Genomic DNA, 9,503 nt, shown 5'->3' on the forward strand with positions numbered 1-9,503 from the left:
TCTTGTCAAAGAATAATTCTCTCTACCTCTTCACACCTACCACCAACATGTAGGAAGCCTCCTGACTTTTATAAGTTATTATTTTGCACTTTAAGTAGAGGCTTTATTTATTTACTTTAGAATTATAATCTTCTGACATTGTTGGCTTATTTGCCTTTGTCTATGATTTGGGAGGCAATTTCTCACATATTGTTCTGTGAAAACTAATAAGACATTATTTTTTAATTAACAGTGTTTTATGTACTGGTGGGTTTTTCAGAGAAGAGTTTAAAGTCATTAAGCAAGGGCTCGGTGTACACTCAAAGCAATATTCCTGAGTGATCTGATAATTGAGATATCACCTTGCTTTATTCTACAGTAAAGCTGAACCCAAGCCCTGCCTGCTGAACAGCATAACCAGATTTTAGGTTAATTAGCTCCCAAGTGCCTAGTATGTATTTATGCTACCAAAGGATCAAAAGGTCCACTTTTGAGTGTGTCTGGAGCTGGAGTATCCTTCTGTTGAAATCAAGTGTGAGTATTTAACTTGAACACTTCTCTGCCAAATAAAAAGTCAAATGCTTATAAACTGGTTGTACAAATGCATCCCTGTGTTGAAACTTCAAAGGCAGACATTAGAAGTTGCCTTTTCTTATCTTTAATCTAATGGCATTATGTAACACTCTCCTAAAATTCTTTAAGTTAAAACAATATAGAACATAAGCTGTCTGTGTGAAGGTAGTATATCTCTTACCAAGAAAATATACTTTTAACCAAAGATTATAATGTAAAAAAGATACTCATAGTTCATATTGGCATATAATCTATTTAAAGGCTTCTGTAAAGCAAGCTAGTGGAAATTTTTTATTTCATTCCTTTCCCTTGGACTGTACCTGGGTTCTGGGGACTAATTGAATGCCAAGACACTGAGGAAGAGTAGATGCCTGTCCCATGTCTGAGCACACATTTCTCCTAGCCTTGAAAACATTACAGTCCGACTTCCCTTTGGTAATAAGTCCCACTGAGGGCCACAGGAACTTTTCTGCAAGAATATAAGATCTCCAAGCCTCATTGCTACTTACCCCCAGAGGATTACAGTCCACATTCTTGTCAGGATGCCTCTGTGAAAGGTTCACCCATATGGCAAAAGACAGTGACTATATCACAAATACACTGTTAGAAGACAACTAGTTTCCTTTGGTATGAATTGATACTATAAATTAATTTGTCTTTGGAATATGTTCAGTTATGGAAAGAATACAATGTAGGGGAATTTCCTTAAGAAGTTACCCACAAATTCAGGACCCCTTAACATACAACACAACTCTACTCTTATTATTTTTTCAAGCACAGTTTATGGTTATTTAAAGCCGGATAAACTGACAGATGATAATTTCCCTTTCCAATCTTCTTGATGTATGTTTTCTAATGGAAAGTTCTTAAGAAGCTTCTAAGTTTAATTCATGTGGTGACTTGGATATAATAAATCCCCAAGAAAACCCAGTCATTCAAATAACAAGCAATGAGCCTCATCAAAATCAGTTTCAGTAAAATTCCACTCATAGATTTGTGGTGGGGGAGGTTGTTTCAGCTCTTTCTCTCTTTGAAGAAACAAAGTCTTGAAAGGCACATCTTCTCCACCTGTCCTCTCTTTCACTGTAAGAGACCAAGAAGTAACCAAGTGAAGACAAATGTGAACATGCTCATGTTTATAAAGGGACTGAGCAAACTGATAAATAAGTAATGCAATTCAACTTCCTTTCAATAATGGAAGACTTTTAAGGTAAAGTGGGGAGCTGGTTGTCTCGAGTCCCAGTTGTAGTGGGGATACAGTGAAAATCCATTTTAACATATGCTGTAAAAAAGTAGAATCCTGTCCAAAAATAATTCATCATTTTAATTTAATATTTATAATTTATCTATCTTTTATACTCTTCCAAGTTCTAACCAGCTTTTACCATACTCTGAAAAGACGCGGTCCCAAAGTTCCCTCTACCATAGGTAAGGCACATTCATAGCAGTGCTTGGCAGGAGGGCACTAACCAGAAAGCTAATGTCAGCAAGGGGAGCGTGAAAAGCCTGCCTCCTTCCACAGCTTTCAGCGTGGCTGTTGATTGCACTTCCTTTTCTTTTTGCCTTGCTTTTGCAGCCCAAAGATTCTTTACAGCTTCTGAGCTGTTTGCCCAAGGACCCTAAAATAAACTTCCTATATTCTCCTTAGAAATTCCCTCTAGAATCTTACCTCAAGTTTCTCTCCTTTTTTATTTATCAATAATTTCCAGGGTTGGAGTAAGTAGATAAAGAAATAATTCTAGGAAGTAACTTTGAAATCATGCACACTATGATTTTAGATTCATTGTGGTATTTCAGAAAGCCAACTTTGGGCTAAATTAACCTATATTGAGAGCAGGATGGGGTAAGACACAGCTCCAGACACTACAGGGCATAAGATTCCTATTACATGGGAATGTGCTTACCTCAGTGAACTAAGGGCTATAGTTTGGAAAGATCATTTATTACTTCAGGTAAGGTTCAAATTTTCTAGTAACAGAAGTTAATAATAATGACCAAAGCAATTTATTCTCAGTATGATGGTAAGATCATCTCACACTTTGTACATGGATGTTGATAGGGAAAGTGGTGCTACAGCTTGACCCTCCATGAGGAAATGCGTGACCAGATGGAATTTGGGAATGTAGGACTGGGTAAATAATAGCATCCTGGTTATCCAGACCAACAATGGGAAGGAAAGTTGATGCTTGAGTGATGGAAAGGTTCAATATATCCCCAGATACAACTTCTCACCATCAGTAGGTAAGTCCTATGAACCTGTCTTCCCAATAATTTACTCTAGTTACTGCCTTCCCATCCCCACAGACCTACTTGGTGTGTAATATTGGACAATAGTATTCATCAATCAAAAGTTACGTTTTCCCATTTATAAAATAGGACTAATATTTCTGGATAGTGTTGTTAAATTGTATAACATAAAAATGATTTAAGACAGTCAATGTTCAACACATGATAAATACCTTCCCAAATTAATATAAATACCGAACTAGTAAATTTCATTATTCCTAAATAGTTTAGCATCCCAATTTCCTTCCTAGAATCTTATAGCCTACCTAAATTATTGCTCACCTTCCCATACAGCTAGAATGAACTTCTTTTATTCTCCTATTTCAGTTTTCTGTATACCAGATGGAGTTTTTGTCATGTCCTGTGTTCAACAATCTTAATTTTATAGAAGACATTAAAAATCATCGTCAGGAAAATATAGTTTAAATTTTTTCTTCTAGTTCCCCTATAGGTAACATTAAAACTATTTCTAGATAAAACATCCCCTAGTCATTTTAGTCTTGAGAACAGTCTTTCTTTCTTGGACAGTTAAATTTACTACCCAGAGTAATAGCTGGAAAAAAACATATTTGCTCTACTTATCTATTTGAAAAAATCATCCCATCCTTCCTCCACTTAACCCTGGGGAAAGTTTAGAACTTCAAGTCAACATAATAAGGAGAGAAGAACCCTCACCTTATGTCTAAATTTGCAGGAACAGTGTGACTAGTGTGACCTAGTCACTCAGCATCTCAGAGCACTAGTACCTCTATCACAACTCTGGGAAGAGACACCACAGAAACTCTGTGCACTGTTTTCAACAAATATAACTGCTTGGGTTCCAAAAGAACATTGGATATGAATGACATCAGCCAGGGAACTCCAGGTTAAGAGGCATCTTCATTTGTTCTCTATAGTAAACATTGTTAAATGGTGTAACACTGTGGCTAGAGAACTAGTTATAGTCATAGCAGCCCATTTAAAAATTGCAGACTAGTACACCTTTGTAAATTTAGAAGTGAGATACACTTGAGCTTGGTATAAAATTTTGGAATGCATCAGGAGAAGAAACATGGCTGGATCCTCTAAATTTAGCTCTTAATATCTCTGGAGTCTTTGAGAAAGGTTGGTGCAAACTCTCCATATCTTGCTTAAATTGTAACTGTACATTCACAACATCTAATTTCTAATGTGGAAGTGACCTAGGAACTGTTTTTCATGTTTTGCTTCAAGGACTTTTTTTATCTTATTAGTTCATTGAGAATTTCTTTTATCATATTCAATTCCTGACTCCACCCCTCCCAGATCCACTCTCCTCCCCTATCAACCTAACTTTGGGTCCACATTTTTTAAGCCATCAAATACAGTTGGTGCTGCCCTTTTACTTTTGGATGTATAGACCTCCACTGGATGGGGGTCAACCCACTAGAGGCTACAGTCGTATAGAAAATTAACACTCTTCTAACAACTATCATTTACTAATAACTCCTTAAGTAGGAGTAGGACTCCATGCCACTTGCCCTCTCCATGTTGGTATTTTCTCTGCCTTGAGCTTGTGCAAGCAAGTCCTGTGCATGCTATCACAACCACTGTGAATTTGTATGTGCTACTTTCCTATTTTGTGCAGAAAACACCAGTTCCTTGTAATCATGCAACGCCACAGATTCTTAGTTCTGCCTCCTATTTCATAATTACCCTTAAGCCTGGGTGTGGTGGTATGGTGTTCCCCAAAATATTGTGCACCCTAATAAACTTATCTGGGGTCAGAGACAGAACAGCCACTAGATACAAAAGCTAGAAAATGGTGGCACTCACACTTTTAATCCTAGCACTCCAGAGGTAGAAATCCCTCTGGATCTCTGTGAGCTCAAGGTCACATTGGAAATGGCCAGGCACGGTGACACACACCTTTAATCACAGAAAGCAAGCCTTTAATCCCAGGGAGTGGTGGTAGAAAGCAGAAAGGTATATAAGGTGTGAGGACCAGAAACTAGAAGCATTTGGCTGGTTAAGCTTTCAGGCTTCTAGCAGCACAGTTCAGCTGAGAGTCATTCGGATATGAGGACACAGAGGCTTTCAGTCTGAGGAAACAAGACCAGCTGAGAAGTTGGCCAGGTGAGGTTAGCTGTGGCTTGTTCTGTCTCTCTGATATTCCAGTTCACCCCAATACCTGGCTCCAAGTTTGATATTATTAATAAGAACTTTTAAGATTCATGCTAAACCCGGGGAAGAGGAAGTAGAATATGGATGTCCAATCTAAGGCTGAGAAGTCTACAGTTTTCTGTCTCTGTACCTTGGCAATTTGTGAGTCTCTATGTGTCAATTACCATTTTCTACAAAAAGAATCTTCTCTGATGAGGAATGAAAACTCTACTAATCTATGTATATAATAATAAATCATTAAAAGATGGTTTAATTGCTGGGCAGCGGTGGCGCACACCTTTAATCCCAGCACTCAGGAGGCAGAGGCAGGTGGATCTCTGTGAGTTCAAGGGCAGCCTGGTCTACAGAGCAAGATCTAGGACAGGCACCAAAACTACACAGGGAAACCCTGTCTCAAAAAAAAAAAAAAAAAAAAGAGAGAGAGAGAGAGAGTTTAATTTTATGCACATTTAGCAAAGTAATGGTAGTAGGTGCTCCTAGAAGTCCTATGACTTGTCTAGCCACAGATATTTAATCCTAATATCAATGTTAGATACAAGTTTCATCTTGTGGAGTAGAACTTAAACCCAATCAGAACATGATTGTTTGCTCCCATAACATTTATGCCACCCTTGCATCAGTGGTACAACAAGCCAGGCTGCTAGTTGTTGTAGCTTACAGGGTTCAAAGTAGGTTAAGTCTCATGGTTATGTTGTCCTCTGGTAGCATGCATAGCACCTTAAAGCACTACAAAATCTAGTCATTCGGAATGAAGCTTCCAGGTCAGTACCAGCTTTAGTTTCTCCATGTTCTATGACTCAAAGATCTTCAGCAATAAAGTCTTACTATCAAGTTCTAGAAAATAACCAAGAACATTGACAATAGACTATAATATTTGAGATCTAGGGGACCTAACTGACCAGCAGCTCCAAATGAAATAACCTATTCCTGGCTCTGGGCTTTCTATTTGTTAACTTGTAATGTAATGCAGGGGTATTATTGCCCAATTACAGTGCAACTCCATTTAGACTTGTTTTAATGTGTGTGTCACACACACACACACACACACACACACACACACACACACACACACATATATATATATATATATATATGGAAGTTTCTACAGTAGTAGGTTTCCATATTTCCATATGACTTTTTAAAAAGGTCTTTAATGTTGGTTATCCGTCCCCACATTTCTTCCCCTACCTCATCCTCCCATTCCTTCCTTTTTTTAACCCTCCTATTCAATTAGGTTTTTTTTCTAGACAGGGTTTTGATGTGCAGTTTTGGAGCCTGTCCTGGAACTCAATCTGTAGACCAGGTTGGCCTTGAATTCACAGAGATCCACCTGCCTCTGCCTCCTGATGCTGGGATTAAACGCATGCCCTACCACCCCCGGCCAGGCTTTGGTGTGTGTGTGTGTGTGTGTGTTATAACTAAGGTCCAACATTCCCCAGAAAAGCTATAAGTGATTCTATTATTATTATTATTATTATTATTATTATTATTATTATTATTATAACCCAAGAACTGTTGTCATATATTATAATAATTTACAGAAAGTCTCAAGCAGCAGATTTCATATTCACTCATTTCTCCCTCAAAAGCACTTCAGCTTTTTCTGTTTTATTTCCTTCAAGTAATAAGTACTCTGTCTTCTAAATCAGACTGACTATCCTTTCTTATTGTTTGCATAGTCTACTGTGCAAAATCTAAAACTAATAAATAACAATGCACCTCGGTCACTGAGGTTTCTTTTGCCTTTCTTCATGTCTACTCTAAATCATAATTCTTTGTGAGTTGCTCCCGTAGTCTACCTGATATGTGATAAAACATTTCAAAATCAACTTTGAATAGCAACCACATCATTATCTCACAATCTCTGTGTTAGAAAGTTGGGCAAGACTTGTCCAGATGACATTCTTAATCTATGCGCCACTAGTGGGCACAGCGCAAGCAACAGCAGTGGATGGGATTTCTGGAGAGTCCAGGTTGACTCCTGATTGGTTTGGTGTCTTGGAGGTAATGGCTGCATGACTAGATCAACATTATCAATGTCTGGAGTACCTACAAAGAACATCTCTGTGTAAAAGTCTGAGGCTAGTAAAATTTTTTACAAGATCATGTCAGGGTCCAAGAATAATTTTTCAGACAGACACAACAAGGAGCTTCACTGCTTCTTATGATCCAGTCTCAAAGTTTCAAACATTGCTGTCCTGTACTGGTCAATCAAGCTCTTACAACCAGCCAGATTAAAGAAAAGATATTGGACTCCACCTCTTAAGGGGTGGAAATTCGAAGTGTTTATGATCACCTTTAGTCTACACAAAGGACTTAGATTCATTTACTGAGTGCTTTCTGAATCACTTAATGCATGCCAAACACTTTAGAGGTAAGAATTAAAAATCTGAGGATAGAACAGTGCACACTAAAGAAGAAGAGCCCTTGGTTTTCTTGATGGCCTCTGCTGTTGGGTGGATAGTTGTAGGAATGGATAGCGTCTCCTCTGCAGTGCTCAGAATAAGTTGGTTGAGAGGCAGTAAGGAGCACTACTTAGCTGCTTGACTCTTTCTGGGCAACTAACATATCTCCTGCATGTTTGATAATAATACCTGATATTGCCAACATAAGCAGATCCGTTTTGGTTTTGATTTTGTTTGTTTGTTTGTTCATTTGTTTCTTTTTTATTTTGTCAGCTTCATCCATGTTAGTATAACATACAACCTAAAATCATTTTTGTAGTTGGGGTTAGAGAAACAATTTGATTTCCAATTCTACTTTTTGAAAGTTCCAAGGCCTACATAGAGTCTTTGAAAATTACTGAATTCAGTGTGTTTATGAACCTTTCTGCCTCAGTATGGAAATCCGTTAGAGTATTAAGTCACAATGACAGTGTTTTTATATACCTCTGAGAATAAGCTGTGCCTGTGTAGCCTGTTCAGGCTGTTCTTGTTGCTTTATTTGTTTTATTTCTGTGAAACTTGATAAAATGATCTGAGGAAATTACATGCAGTATTGGAATAGCCTGGAACCTCAAGTTGATTCCATATTTTTCTGATGGTATTATATATTTCAATGTTAGTGTATTACCCAAAAGAAAATCAATTGTTATGACAATATGAACTCAAGACACAAATATAGTGATGCATTTCAAAAAACATGATCAGATGTTTAACAAATATAAAGATGGTAAATTTATGAAGTTTTCATAAAATAACATTATCTTTTTGAAGGGTTATTTTAAACAAAATTGCTTTTAAAGGAATTTACAAAGAACATGTTTTTATTATAGTAGGGTTTTATTATAAAGGTAGATTTTGTTTTGTTTTTAATGAAATATCACACAAAAGAGAAATCAATATAGAGAGAAATTTGACTCCTCCTTTATAGAATTTAAAATCTTGCAAAAAATTAACACATGTTGACAAGATCCAGTGTATGTGTTTTTGTGTTTGTGTTTCTCTCTGTGTGTGTCTCTCTCTGTCTCTCTGTTTCTCTGTCTCTCTGTCTGTGTGTCAGTGTATTTGTGAGTGTGTGTGTGATATTTAAAGTCATAAGTAGCTGTTGCTCAGTGCAGTGAATTATGACATAACATGCCCTTTTAATTTCTTTTTCATCATGAGGATCTGAATATTACCAACCTAACACCACAAAGTCTTCTAAGAACAAGTTTTGGACATTTAAGTAAAATGCCAGCAAGTAATGATGTCCTTTTCTAAGAGGAAATGATATCTGATTTTCTAAAACTTCTCCTTAGAAAATGTCAAAGGAAAAATCTAGTGCTGAAAGCAAGCTCTGCAAAAAAAAATATTGTTCAAAGAGTTGTGATTTGTAATATAATAAGAGCAAGATTGTCCTACAGACTTTTAGACTTGTAGTTAATGAAATTGCATAGATATAATTCATTTCCTATTTAACAACTGTATTTCATTTTTTATCATCTTTATGGAAATATTTTATAGATGGCTAAAAGAAAACTTCAAAGAAGAAAGTGGTCATTTTTCACGCACTAATTATAACTACAACCAAATGAAAGAAAATAATATTTATATATTTTGATTTCTATTTTTATTCTCAACTTTCTTAACTTTCAAAACAAATGATGCACTGTTCAGTTTAGTTTAGATTTCTAAGTATGTCACACTGAGGAAGCCCTTTGTAAGTGTTGTGAAGATTATTAGGTCAATTCTTCCTAGATAATTTTGTGATTATGGGTGAGTATCATGGTTTGAACACTTTCCCAAACAGGTCTGTATACTAGAAACTTGTCCCAGTCACCATGGTCTGGAGGTGATAGAGTTTCTTGGACATGATTAGATCATGGATGTACCCTTAGAAGTGAATGTGTTCCTCTTAGTGGTGGATTATTCCCAAAGGAACTGGTTGTTGCAAAAGAGCGTGTTTGGTCCTTCTCCACTCTCACATTTCCTGTCTCTCAACCTTGCTCTCTTTTGCACACTCTTACATCTTGAGTCCCTTCACCAGACATTGTGAATCATTGGACTTCTCACTATTCAGTCAAATAAGCTTCTTTTCTGTAT

This window comes from Peromyscus californicus, unplaced genomic scaffold (genome assembly GCF_007827085.1).
Source record: "Peromyscus californicus insignis strain IS unplaced genomic scaffold, ASM782708v3 Scaffold_4__1_contigs__length_199733344, whole genome shotgun sequence".
Taxonomy (NCBI): Eukaryota; Metazoa; Chordata; class Mammalia; order Rodentia; family Cricetidae; genus Peromyscus; species Peromyscus californicus.